The sequence below is a fragment of the Crocodylus siamensis genome, chromosome 1 (assembly GCF_052110815.1).
Source record: "Crocodylus siamensis isolate JL-2025a chromosome 1, ASM5211081v1, whole genome shotgun sequence".
Lineage (NCBI taxonomy): Eukaryota > Metazoa > Chordata > Crocodylia > Crocodylidae > Crocodylus > Crocodylus siamensis.
Window position 1 is genome coordinate 95,336,986 of NC_143395.1, and position 13,100 is coordinate 95,350,085.

Genomic DNA, 13,100 nt, shown 5'->3' on the forward strand with positions numbered 1-13,100 from the left:
TCATCTGACAGGCGCCTATAACACTGTAGATTTAAGTGCCATGTAGAAATAAATAGTGATGAGACCATCGTGAGATAATTATGACTTGAGGTGAAAAGCAAGCAGCAAGATCTCTGGAACATAGCCTTTTTCCATTCATGTATCCTCCTTAAAAATTAAAATGGAGAGAGAAATACAAAGCATATGAAGGACAGGTGTTTCCTAAGTGTCTTCCAGGTATTTTCCTAAACACCAGCAGCTTTTTAGCTGTCCATTCAATTTTCATCATGTCAGATACACCCAGAAGGCAGGTGGATTCTACTGTTACAAATTCCATGCAGTGAAGACAGAGGTGTACAGTTACAAAATGAAAGCAATGTTGCAACATCTTTGAAATTCAGGAGAGACAATGTGACAGCTAAATAGAGTCGCTGATTAATTCTGTCTCTTAAAATTTGCCTGGGTGTGAGCTTTGTGATTGGCATTTTCCAATAGGCCATAGTGCAGCCAATTAAAGACAGAGTTTTTTGACACCAGGTCATGTTTAAAATATAATGAGGTAAGATTAAGTTCTGTTAGTATGAGAAGCCACATGCTCAGCAGTCTTGCACTGTTGAAATACATGTTACAGCCTGATATGCTGCTTTAGGGTCGCAAGTACAAAACAATAGCAAAAGAATTGAAGAAATAAATGGGAGAGCAAAAGCAGGACAGCTAGGCACTCTAACAGCTGCCACAGGAAACCAGCAGGCAGAGGCAAGCTAAACATTGCCCCAGTCCGCCGAATTATAAAACATAAGGGCCCCTTTAGCCATTCAGGTGATCTGATACATGATCTACAGGATTGTGCCTCCTGTCATGCCACCACATGTGCATGGCAGGAGGTGTGATTGTAGGATCCAGCATCAAATCCAATCACATCTTATTGCTAGTGTTAGCCCAGGATCACGATCCTGAGTTTCCCCAGCACCAGCAAGTAGCAAGCTCCTGTGACTGCGAGCCCTGCAGCTGACAGGGCTCTCAGCCTTGGCAGCAGAGGGGGCACTGCCATGGCTAGGAGCTTCGTTAGCTGATGGGGTCCCAGCCACAAGGGAGCCCCTTGCCACATGTTCAGTTAGTGGTATAATAAGAAGGAGCAACTAAGTTATTACACATTTTTTCTGGAATAACTTTGTGACGTATTCCTTGTATTATCATGCCATTACATGGGCATGTGCCTCCCCAGCAACCAGACAGTGGCTGGGGGGAGGTCCCCTCACAGCCAATCTCACTGACCAGGCAGTGGCTGTGGCACTCCCGGAAGTAACCGCAACGCTTCATCCGGCACTCCCACGCCCTGGCCAGCGCTCTCAGGGGAAGCACTGGCACTCCCACCTGCCATGCACCCCTACGCGTCGCCACTGCCCCATTAATTGATTGAACTTGTACCTGGGTCACTACTTAAGACTTGATTAACTAGTTAATCACATTTTAAGTAATAAATATAATGTATAGATGGTGCCTAATAGACATTACCCTTCATAACCAGCATTGTGCTTTGTAGACCAAGGGAGCCCTAACAGCAGGGGTGGGCAAAATGCAGCCCAGGGGCTGGATATAGCCCACCAGGCCATTCTATCCAGCCTGCAGGGCCCCTAAAAAATTTAGAAAATTAATATTAATCTGCCCTGGGCTGCCTGTCATGCAGCCTTCAATGGCTTGCCAAAACTCAGTAAGTGGCCCTCTGCCCAAAATAATTGCCCACCCCTGCCTAAGAGCTTACTAGCAACAGAGACTGTTTGGGGCCTAAGATGAAGAAGTCACTAAAAGCATAGAGAGAGTGGCATGACTGTGGTTGAAACAGCTCTGAGAAACTGTGGTATGAGGGTTGGTGTCATTTAGAGCAACAGACTAAATAAGCTGCAGAGCTTTTTCTGGAGCCCATGTCATTATTCAGCCCATAATATTCCATGGTGAACCTCTGTAAGGAGAGTGATGCACTACAGAGTGCGCTTTATGATTGCTTTCCTCCTGGCCTTGTCTGAAAGGATGTCCCAAGTATGCTTTAGAGGGGCTCCACCAGTTTTTCCACCTTCCAGGATCTGAACTTCCTGATGCAGCAGTTTTGCTCTTCACATAGAAATCTTCTGTAGTTTTTCTGACTGACTGCAGGCCTTAGGCTAACCCATTGCAGGGACACTGGGTGAGTGAAAGAAGGAAGGAAAAAGAGGAAAATGAAATACAGAGTAGTAGTTCAGTTTATATACACAAAGAGACACCAAGAAGTTTTCTAGTGTTTGTCCTTTCCCATTACCAAAATTGTTGCCCTGGCCCCCCCAGAGTAGGAATCAAAAGGCCAAGTTTGGAGGGGAGGAAGAGAACAGTTGTACCATTATGTCTGAGAAGAAGAAAAGTTAGAGAAAGATAGGAGATTACTTATTTAATATAAGCATTTATGCAGCTAAATAAACATGCCTGGCAATTTAAAGACCAAATACGATTCCATGAGCTAGACCACCCTGTGTTGAGTGCTTGCTTTGTGCCAAATTGGTAGCATGTTTTGGTCATAAAAGTGGCTTAACCAGCCCAGGGAGGATCACTTCAGTAGGGCAAAAGCTCTTGCAGAGGCTCAGACATTACTTACCCTTTCTCTGACTGGCATAGAAAATGGCACATGGCCAAAATGTCCTTGCATGAGGATTAGTGTAACTTTCTGTAAATTAGGAAGCCTTCATGTGCCATTAACAGCCTCAGGGAGCCAAGCTATGGAGTACTGCAACCAGGATTCAGGAAGTGCAAAGGTGAGTATTAAGCAGGCTGCCCTTTATTTGCTCTATACTAACCATGCTTCAAAAAAGGATCTGGCCTTTTCCAAATTCCAACCTGAGTTAAGCCATGACTATGAATGGTCACTGCTTTGAGAGGCTTCCACAGTAAATAACAGCTTTGTATAATTAAAGAATACCTGGAACGTTTTGTGCCCATCTGTTTTATTCTATTTTACTATATTGTCCAGAACAGGGTTTTGAGGCTTATAGCAAAAGTATACATTAAGCAGAAAGTCAATTCCTAGCAGCGGGTACCAGAAGGGATCCAGGGCTAGGGAGGTACTTGGTAGAAGACACAAACATAAAAAGCCTAGTTAATTGTGAAGGCAGCAGAAACACCTGAAAGGCCCAGAGTTGCAGGGGAATAATCAGCAAAGGCAAACAAATTCTCAAGAAGTATATATTTTTTTCCATGCAGAAATGTTTGGTCATAAAGAAGGAAGGAAGAAAAATACTGGTACAAAAAGCCTCTGACCTATCAGAATTGTTTCTAAATCATGCTTTAAAAATATGCTTGAATTACACATGCACAAAAGTACATGGATTCCAGATCCAATGTGACAATTGCTAAGGCATTCTCCAAGTGCATGCAACATGATGTCCCCTCAGTACTTTGCTAAGCAGGCAATGTGTACTGCAGAACCCACAACTGTGATTTAAAAAACTAGTGGGAATCAACAGTGATGAGAACCAATACACTGAATGTGGAGAGCCCTCCAAGCAGAGGTAGTGCAGTAGACTTTTTTGCTGGAAAAGAGGAATGCAGCTAGGGTGTTTGCAACAAATGAAACGGAAGTACAGAGAGAACTTGGGAGCAGGATACAAGATTCTTGATAATATGGAAGATAGGAAAAGCAATAGAGTTGTGGCAATATTGCATAGTAGCTTTAAAGAGAATGTGACAGATTACAAGAGTGAGCAAGAGGTTGATGGCTGTTAAATTAGTGACAACAAATGAACATAACGTCAAAGCATGTACAGCAAGTGGGAACAGAAAGGACAGTTTAGAGATAACCTTGAAAGTCCCATGAAAACAGTGCTGGAGAGAAAGCAGGAGTAGACATGAATTAACAGGCTGGAGAAAGAAATGAAAGGTTTGAGGCAGTGTATCAGGAGTGAGGACAGAGACAGAGTACTGGAAATGATCAAAGGCTTGGATTGCTAAGGTTGCATTTCTGAAGAGATAACACCTTGTCACTTACAGAAGTGGTCAGAGGAAAAATCCAAATGATTATATTTGATTGTACAAAGAGAAGCACTGATGACTCAGCATAGACTTCTGATCGTAGATATTGCAGTAGGGAAAGAAGGAAAGACAGCAGAAGAAAAAAGAGAGAGAAATCAAAGCGTGGAATCTGAAAGGAGAGAACATAAAATGATAGAGAAAGGATAAGACAGCATAGTGAAACGATGCAAAATAAAGTGTCAGAGCATGAAAGGAATAGCATGAAAAGGAAGGGACCTGTAGAAAGACAAGGAAAGGAAAGTTGAAGTGGAAAGAGTCATGGTGGTGGAATTCAGAAAAGCAAAGTATAAAAAAGAAAAACGGTGATTCAAGAATGGCAAAAGACTAGAAAGAAAAACAGTTGACAAAGATACCAGACTCGTAAAACAGAAGCCCAAAAAGTTATTGCAAAATCTAGGGAAAATATCCTAAACTGTGGAAACTGTAGAAGAATAAAGATTTTAGAATATATGATGAAAGCCATTGAAAGGATTATGGATCAGGAACCAAGAGAAAGAATAAAGATACGTATAATAGTTTATAATACAAGGTGACGGAATCACAGGTGTTATATTCATGATGAGATAAATGCAAGAACAGTTCCTCAAGGGGGATAAGAAACTGCCTCATGCATTTGTGGATTTGGAGAATATATTCATCGGCGTCCCCCATGAGGTAGCATACTGGTGTTTGTATAAGACAAGACTGATTGGAAAAGACTGAGCGTTATAGAAGTAGTGCACAGAGACCAAAGTAGGAGTTAGAACTGCATAGGAAATGACAGAAGAGTTTGACATCAAGGTCATCTGACCTTACAGCTGAGCAGGACTAAGGACTGAAACAATAGAGCATGCGTTACTGCCAGATCAGTCTCTGGCAGCTATCTTCTTCTTACCTCTCCATTCTCTTCACACATTGGGACAGGACAGCTGCCAGTATGGCTGATCTAAAAATGTTTAGCTTTCCAGGTGTGAAGAAAGATATTTTCAAGTTATGGTAGAGTAAGGCTGGACCCATCCAATCCCAGGGAGTTCAAACCCTATCCCAAGGAGTTCAAAAAGCCCTAATGATGCTTGCATTTTAAAGAAGCCTACTGTACAAGTTTTTACCAATCGCTTCCATGTATACTTTGATAGTATTGGGAAACGACTGCACTTCCTAAGAAGACATGGCTTAATCACAATGAATTGAGTCTGCTGGAGCATGGTATTTACTGCACTCCAGCATACTCCAGCATCACGTGTATCAGCATCCCTGTGCTGAAAAATGACCGTAGGGTGCTTTAACTACAGCTTGTTCAGAGAGCTTTAGTTAAAGCACCCCACCACCATTTTTCAGCACAGGGACACTGATACTCGTGACACCAGTGGCGATGCATAAGGGTACACGAGGGTTCATATGCACCTGCTGAGAGCGCTGGTGTACCCCCGATGGCAGCACTGTCCACTTAAGCAATGAGCGGGGTGGGGGCAGGCAGGAGTGCCAGTGCCCCCTGCAAGCGCTTGCTGAGGAGCAGGGCCACCAGCATCAGGTGAAACAGCCACGCTCACAGGTGGTGCATGAGTGCCAGCTGGGGAGTGGGACCACCAGCAGAAGCAGCCATGGCCATTTCCAGAACTCCTGTGGCTGCTTTTTGGTAAATCAGATCAGCCGCGAGGGGACGCCCCCCCGTAAGCATGATCAGCTGCAGGGAGACCCCTCTGCTCAGTGTGATAGGCCACAGGGGGACCCCCCCAGCCACTGAGGGGTCTGAGGGGGGGGCATGTGCCCCCCCAACTCAAGGCACCAGTCACTCATGCGTGACAGTCCATGCACTTTAATTAGCGTGACTCTTGGAGCCACTCTAATTAAAGCACTCCCTTCTCCCCTCCTCCTCCCTCCCCACCCCGCAGAGCACAAGGGTATAAATGCCCTTTACTTCTGAGATGCAGCCAAAGAGAGGGGGAAGGGAGGGGGAAGCCTGTGAGCCAACTTTGTGCTTCTCAGATTCTGGAGACAGCTGGGGACCAGAGCATTCCTTGTGAAGAATAGCTCTAGTAGCTGCTCTAATATCCTCTGCTTCCACAACAGTTCATCATAGTTTCATAGTTTCATAGGTTGTAGGGTTGGAAGGGACCTGAGTAGATCATCTAGTCCGACCCCCTGCTATGGCAGGAAAGAGTACTGGGTTTCAAATGACCCCAGCAAGTTGTTCATCTAACCTCCTCTTAAAAACCCCCAGGGTAGGAGCCTGCACCACTTCACTTGGGAGTTGGTTCCAGATCCTAGCCGCCCTGACTGTGAAGTAGCACCTCCTGCTATCCAGCCTAAATCTACCCTCTGCCAGCTTGTGACCGTTATTCCTGGTCACTCCTGGCTGTGCTCGGGGGAACAGGTACTCCCCCAATGCCTGCTGATCCCCCCTGACTTGTTTATAACAGGCCACGAGATCCCCCCTCAGCCTTCTCTTTTGGAGGCTGAATGGGTTCAGGTCCCAAAGCCTCTCCTCATAAGGCCTGCCCTGTTGTCCCCTGATCATACGAGCGGCCCTCCTCTGGACCCTCTCCATGCTGTCCACATCCCTCTTGAAGTGCGGCGCTCAGAACTGGATGCAGTACTCCAGCTGCGGCCTGACAAGCACCGCATAGAGTGGGGAGGATCACCTCTTTGGACCTGCTTGAGATGCATCTGCGGATGCATGACAAGGTACGGTTGGCCTTCCTGACTGCCTCCCCATACTGCTGGCCCATGTTCATCTTGGAGTCAATGATGACTCCAAGATCCTTTTCTGCCTCTGTGCTGACAAGAGGGGAGTTCCCCAACCTGTAGGTATGGTGCCGGTTGTTCTTCCCCAGGTGCATCACTTTGTACTTGTCTGTGTTGAATCCCATCCTATTCTCATCCGCCCACCCTTGTAACCTGTCTAGGTCTGATTGCAGCCTGTTGTTTCCTTTCAGTGTGCCTACATCCCCCCACATCTTAGTGTCATCAGCAAATTTGAACAACCATCCTACAGCTCAGAGTTCAGTAGGTGGAATGCACTGATTGGCACTACCTCCACCACGCTGCACCTCCCCATCAAACTCTTATACCAGAGGTTGCAATAGGGGATGGTGATATAATACAGACCACAGAAATGCTGGAATTGTATCCATTCAGGATTTAAAAAAACAAGAAGAGTACTGTAAACCTAATCATAAAATTAACCCAAAACTCAGGAGGGTGTTTGACTTGAATGTCCTAGCTGCTCCCTTCTTGTTTGCATAATCCAGACCTGATCAACTGACAGCCTGCTGGCCATGTGTGGCCTCCAGGCTCCCACCAAGCTGCAGCCAGGGTCTCTGGGTTCTCCTTCCATCCTCTAGGTCCCTGCTCCCTTCCCAGGTGGCAGCACAGCACAGTGCAGACTGCAGCCCAGGGCACCTGCGTAATGCAGTGTAACAGGGGATCCTCTCACCGAAAAGCTGGGAGTGAAGCTGGGATGTGCATACATGCAGTGTAGTTGGACAGAGGGAGAAGGGGTGCATACATGCAGTGTGCAGGATGTGGGACCTGTGGTTCACACTGGTGTGGCCCACACAGTCCTTGCTTTTGCAGCCTCCAGAACATGGAGCACCTAGCTGCTTAAAAGCTGGACAGCCCTGAAATAAATGTTCACGTACTGAAATGAAACCCTCAGGCTACAAACAGATGTAGCATTTGTCCCAGGATAAACTGTTTTACTGTAGGACAAATTTCAACCGTTTAACCGTTTCTATCTATTGTCTAGGGATAAATCCTAAAAAGGCTCACAGGATAAAAAGTACTAATTGTTTATGCCAGGACATTGCAAAGTGCATTTGAATGGTTATCTCGGGATTAGAAAGGCAATGTATGTACATGCCAATCCTGGGATATTTCTGTTCTGGTTCAAACACAGGCACAATTTAGCCAGGGAGAAATGCAGTCTTCCTCAGCTCAGAGATCAAAGAACAAGAAAACAGGCTAACCTAGAAGAGACAAAGGCATGTAAGAGGATTTCAAAAAACTGGTGGACAATACAAGCAAACCTTGGATGTCTTGGGTTAAAAGTGAAGTAATGAGTAATTTTTTCCATTGGAAGATATGAGGGGAAAAGGAAGTTTCAAAGCTAAGGATCACGTCAAAGTTACAGATACCAATTCTGACATTCAAGAGGGTGTTGGCTGTTCTTAAATTGTACTAAAGGCTCCCCCAGCTCCCCTGGCCCTGCTGGTGCCCCTCGCTCCCACCCACAGTTCCCACCATCCTGTTTGTGCCCCTCACTCCCCACCATAGCCCCACCAGCCGTGCTTGTGCCCCTTGCCCCTCACTCACAGCCCCTGTCCCACAGCTCTGCTAGAGGGGGCCCCAGCTGCCAGGACTATGGGGCCAGGGACCCAGGTCCACAGCCCTCTGCCCCCAACAGAAGGCAGTGGCTGCTACAGCAGAAGGAGCATGGAGCCAGCTCCCCCACTTCTGCTGCCTGCTGCAGGCTTGGGTGGGGGCAGCGCGCACTCCCAGGAAGCAGGGGGGACCTATTGCCCCCAGATCTGGGGGTGGGAGGCAGGGGCAGGGTGGGTGTGCACTGCAGGCTCAGGTTCCTGGCCCTGCTGCTCTCCTCTGGGCCCTCCAGAGCACAGCATGTGCAACCCGGAGCGGCAAAGCACAGCTGGGACATGCACAAAAGCTGCCTGTTGCTGCAAACTTGGAGCTCCCCTAGCCACACTTCCTGTGTGTGCAAAGGGGCAGCGCAGGCAGCAGCACTGGATTGTGCCCCTCACTGCTGTCCCTGCCTGCAGGGGAAGTGTGGCCAGGGCAGCGTGGAGCGTGCAGCAGCAGGCAGCTTTCGTGCACATCCCAGCTGTGCTTTGCCTCTCCAGGTTGCACACGCTGGGCTCCGGAGGGCCCAGAGGAGGGCAGCAGGGCCAAGAGCATGAGCCTGCAGTATGCACTCACCATGCTCCCACCCCCCGGGAGCCAGCCTCACCCCCTGCCCCTGCACAAGCCCAACCAACAATGTGTGGACCATGAGTGGCTCACTACTGGCCCAACCGGGCTCTGTGCCTCTATATGCAGCTTCCCTGAAGGGCTGATAGTGTTGCTGTGGGTGCACCTCCAGCCAGGTAGGCACTCCTGCAGGGAGCTGGCAGGGGGCTGAAGGAGCCAGGAGATGTTGGGGGAGTGCTTCCCAACCAACAGCATCTGGAACCGAGCCCATGGAAGCGCAGAGCCAATAGTGCCACTCACGGTCCATGTGTCGCCGGGCAGGCACTCCATGTCTTTCAGCAGCACCTCCTTGCTCCCTCAGCCCCCAGGCAGCTCCCCAGAGCCAGCCTCTGCCCCCCCCCAGCCCTGCCCCACATCCCTCAGCCCCCTGCAAGCCCCAATCACCACCCCACAGGCTTCAGGAAGAAAAGTGAACCTGAGCCAAACCTTGGGTGAGTGAGAGCCTTAGGCTTTCTGCGCAGGGCTGGGGGTTTCCCTGCCCTTTTTGCAGTCAGCTCTTGCAGGCTGAAACTATGTCTACCTGCAGAGCTCTTTGCAAGAGCAGGAAATCCACAGGTTTCTCTGCTAAAAGGTAAAATCCGCTTTTTCTCTGCTGGAGAGGAGAAATCTGTGGTTTTCTCTGTTCTTGCTTGGGAAGCGGAAAACCCAGATCCCTGATGATAAGTCTGCTGCTTGCATGAATATAACTAGTTCTTTGGGCAAGAGTGAAGTTGGGGTGATGTGGGTTGACACTGCCAAGACCAGGTACTGGGCTTTTGTGAGACTCATGCTCCAGGATCCAACCAGACACTGGTGCACATGAACTCCTTTTTGATTTCTGCTCCACCCAAAGTTTAAAACCAGCTGCCTGGCAGTAGCAGTAGCATGTCTACCTGTGTTGAGGGAGTCTGTTGACTTCGGGCTTATTGTAACCTATCAGATCCCTTCTAAACTTTTCATTCCACAGGTGTTAGTGACCTGCTCTCTTTTTTAATTGTCTTGCTGTTCCATCAGTCAAACTAACCTTTGTCCTGCCATTCTGCTGCCTGAGAGCTGCTCCTGGTAAGGAAGCTCCTATTTCACAGCCCTTCAGATTGTTTTAGACTCACCCCAATTAAGTTATATTTGGTCTGTCTTCAATCTTAAATGGAATAAACCAGCCCTAGGCCCCTAGCATATTAGTTTCTTTTTAACTGTGTTGTTTCACATGGGAGGGTGCACCTCACCATCTACACCCGCCTTTTCAAAATCTGGGATTTGCCCGTGCATCCAAGTTTTGGATTTCATGGTGTAGCATTCCCCCAGGGCCATGGGATTTGCAAGCAGGAGACAAAAGTTAGATCCATCCCACTGGGTCTGCATGATGGCACTGGGGGAGGTGGTAGTACTTGTATGGAAGGTGCAGGAGGCTGGGTAAACTAGAATGCTAGAAAATTAGGGGTGGAAAGGACCTCAGGAGGTCATCTAGTCCAACCCCCTGCTTCAAAGCAGGACCATCCCCAACTAGATCATCCCAGCCAAAGCTCTGTGTACTCGGGTCTTAAAAACCTCCAAGGGTACAGCTTCCACCACCTCTCTGGGTAACCTATTCCAGGGCTTTACCACCCTGCTGGTGAGACAATTCTTCTTAATAGCTAACCTAAACTTCCGCTGCTTCAGCTTGAGACCACTGCTTCTTGTTCTGTCATCTGCCACCGCTGAGATCACTTTACCTCCATCCTCTTTCAAACCCCATTTCAGGTAGCTGAAGGCTGCTATAAAAATCCCCTCAGGCTTCTCTAGACTAAATAACCCCAGTTCCCTCAGTCTTTCCTCATAAGTCATGTTCCCCAGCTCCCTCATCATTTTTGTTTCCCTCCACTGGACTGTCTCACATCCTTTCTGTCAGGGGCCCAAAACTGAACACGGTTCTTCGGATGTGGCCTCACCAGTGTTGAATAGACGGAGATAATCACTTCCTTTGATCTACTGGCAGCACACCTACCAATGCAGCCCAGTAGCTGTTAGCTGTCTTGGCAACAAGGGCACACTGCTGGCTCATTTGCAGCTTGTGGTCCACTGCAACCCCCAGGTCCTTTCCTGCAGAGCTGCTGCCCAGTCAGTCAGCCCCAGCCTGTACTGGTACATGGGATTGCAGGACTTGGCACTTGTCTTTGTTGAACCTCATGAGATTTCTTTTGGCCCAATCCTCCAATTTGTCTAAGTCGCTCTGAATCCTAGCCTGCTGTACTACTCCCCCCGCAGCTTGGTGCCATCTGCAAACTTGCTGAGGAGGCACTCTACGGCTGGCTGATTGCCAGTGCTTGGTGCTAGGTGGGGAGGGCTTCAAGTCCTAAGGAGCTGCCCTGGCCAGTTGCACTAGGTGTGGTCACAGGCTCAGGACCAAGCAGGGCACTCAAGGGGCATGCTTGCCCTCTGTGGGGCGGTGCCCTCAGGGCACTGGGCTCCAGTGAGCAGGAGCCAGGAGGGTGCAGCTTCCAGCTCCAGGGGCGTCCTGGCCCGGGAGCTGAGTGGAGGGGGAGCCGGAGGGGAGGGCTGGGGGCTCCCCTGGCCAGTCCCTCGCCTCCCAGCCCCAGCTGCCCGCGGTGACGTTGCGTTTCCTCCCTCTAGCGGAGCCGGGAGTGCCGGCGCCAGAGCCCCTCGCTCCGCTCCGCGCGGTCCGCCCGGCCCCAGGCTGCTGCAGCGGGGAGCCAGACGGGCCGGCCCGGCCGGGGCAGCGCGGGAGCCCGGGGCTGCCCACGGCACCGCGGAGAGGTAAGGGGCGCGCGCTGCGGGGGTATACGTGTGCGCATATGTGCGTGTGTGAGTGTGCATGTGCGCGCAAGTGTCTGCAAGTGTGTGTGCGTACACGAGTGTCTGTGGTTATGTGCGCAAGGGCGTACGTGTGTATGCAAGTGTGTGTGTTTGCGCACATGTGTGTGTGTACGTGGTCGGACGCGTGTGCGTGTGGGGGCCGATCCCGGAGGAGGCTCTCGCTGCCCGCCCATCCCGGCGCGAGGGCAGGGGCCGGGGCCGGGGCCGGGCCGGGCCGATCTCGCCGCCGGCGGCCGGGCTGCGAGGAGCCCCCGCTCGAGGGGGAAAGCGCAGCCTCGGGGGCAGAGGCGATGCCGGGCTCCCGGCGGCGCTGGGAAGTTGCTCAGTCAGGGTCCCGAGCCGCGGCGCGGGCTCCCCGGGCTGTCTTCCCGCCCAGCCTGACACGGGGTGCTGCCTGAGACCCCCCCCCCCCCCGGGGTGCCGGCTCCTCCCTGTCAGCAGGGCTGCACGGGACCCTCTGAGGCCACCCGGCCCAGCCCCGCTGCCCTAGCCGGACCCTCCCACACAACCAGCTCCTCGCACAACTGCCCAGCTCGGGGAGCCTCTCCCCTTGTTTCATGCTATGTGGGGGCCTTTTAGGAAATGGCTGGACCTCCCTCTTCAGAAGCAGGCGGTGCTTTGTTATGGAGTGAGCCGGTCCAGCTGTTCCCGCCTGTAGGCTGCCGGGAATTCAAGCCCCGGTGCCACTTGGATTCCTGCGGTGCTGGGAAGTAGCCATCCCCAGCCAGGCAAACATCCCAGACCCCTGGCTTTTTTCCCCTTCTTCCTCAACCTGAGCAGTCCCCGCCTGCGTGGGCAGAGATTCTGCTGCCAAAGCTCTTGGCACACACAGCTGCTTCCTACATACGGACAGTGACCTGTAAGTGGTGTCCCTGGGTCAAGGGATGGCCGTATAAAGAGATGCATTATTTTAAAATATTAAAATGCTATCGTACATATTGTCACATGGGCAAGCCTATCGTTTGGTGTTATGTATGGTGCCATACATACTCAACTTGCAGCAAGGGGAGTCTAGGTTAGTTATTAGGGAAATCTTTCTCACTAGGAAGATAGTAAAACACTGGAACAGGTTACCCAGAGAGGTGGTGACATCTCCATCCTTGGAGGTTTTTAAGACCCAGATAGATAAAGCCGTGAGATGATCTAGTCCTGCTTTGAGCAGCGAGGTAGGCTAGATAGTCTCCTGAGATCCCTTCCAACTCTCATTTGTTATGATTCTGTGATTGTATGATTTACTGACAAACGCCTGTAGAGTTTGTAAAGCTATTGAAAATCAACTTTACTTATCCAATTCAGTAGGCAAATCCAAC

The 13,100-nt window shown here is 50.0% G+C and overlaps 1 protein-coding gene across 1 annotated transcript in view; it reads left to right on the forward strand.

Annotated features, from left to right (window-relative positions):
* Window positions 1-11,544: 11,544 nt before the first annotated feature.
* DSE (dermatan sulfate epimerase) overlaps window positions 11,545-13,100 on the forward strand; it is a 57,120-nt gene continuing 55,564 nt past the window's right edge. Inside the window, exon 1 of the mRNA XM_090038335.1 lies at window positions 11,545-11,730. The gene's annotated coding sequence lies outside the window, so the exon portion shown is untranslated. The remainder of the gene's footprint in view (window positions 11,731-13,100) is intronic.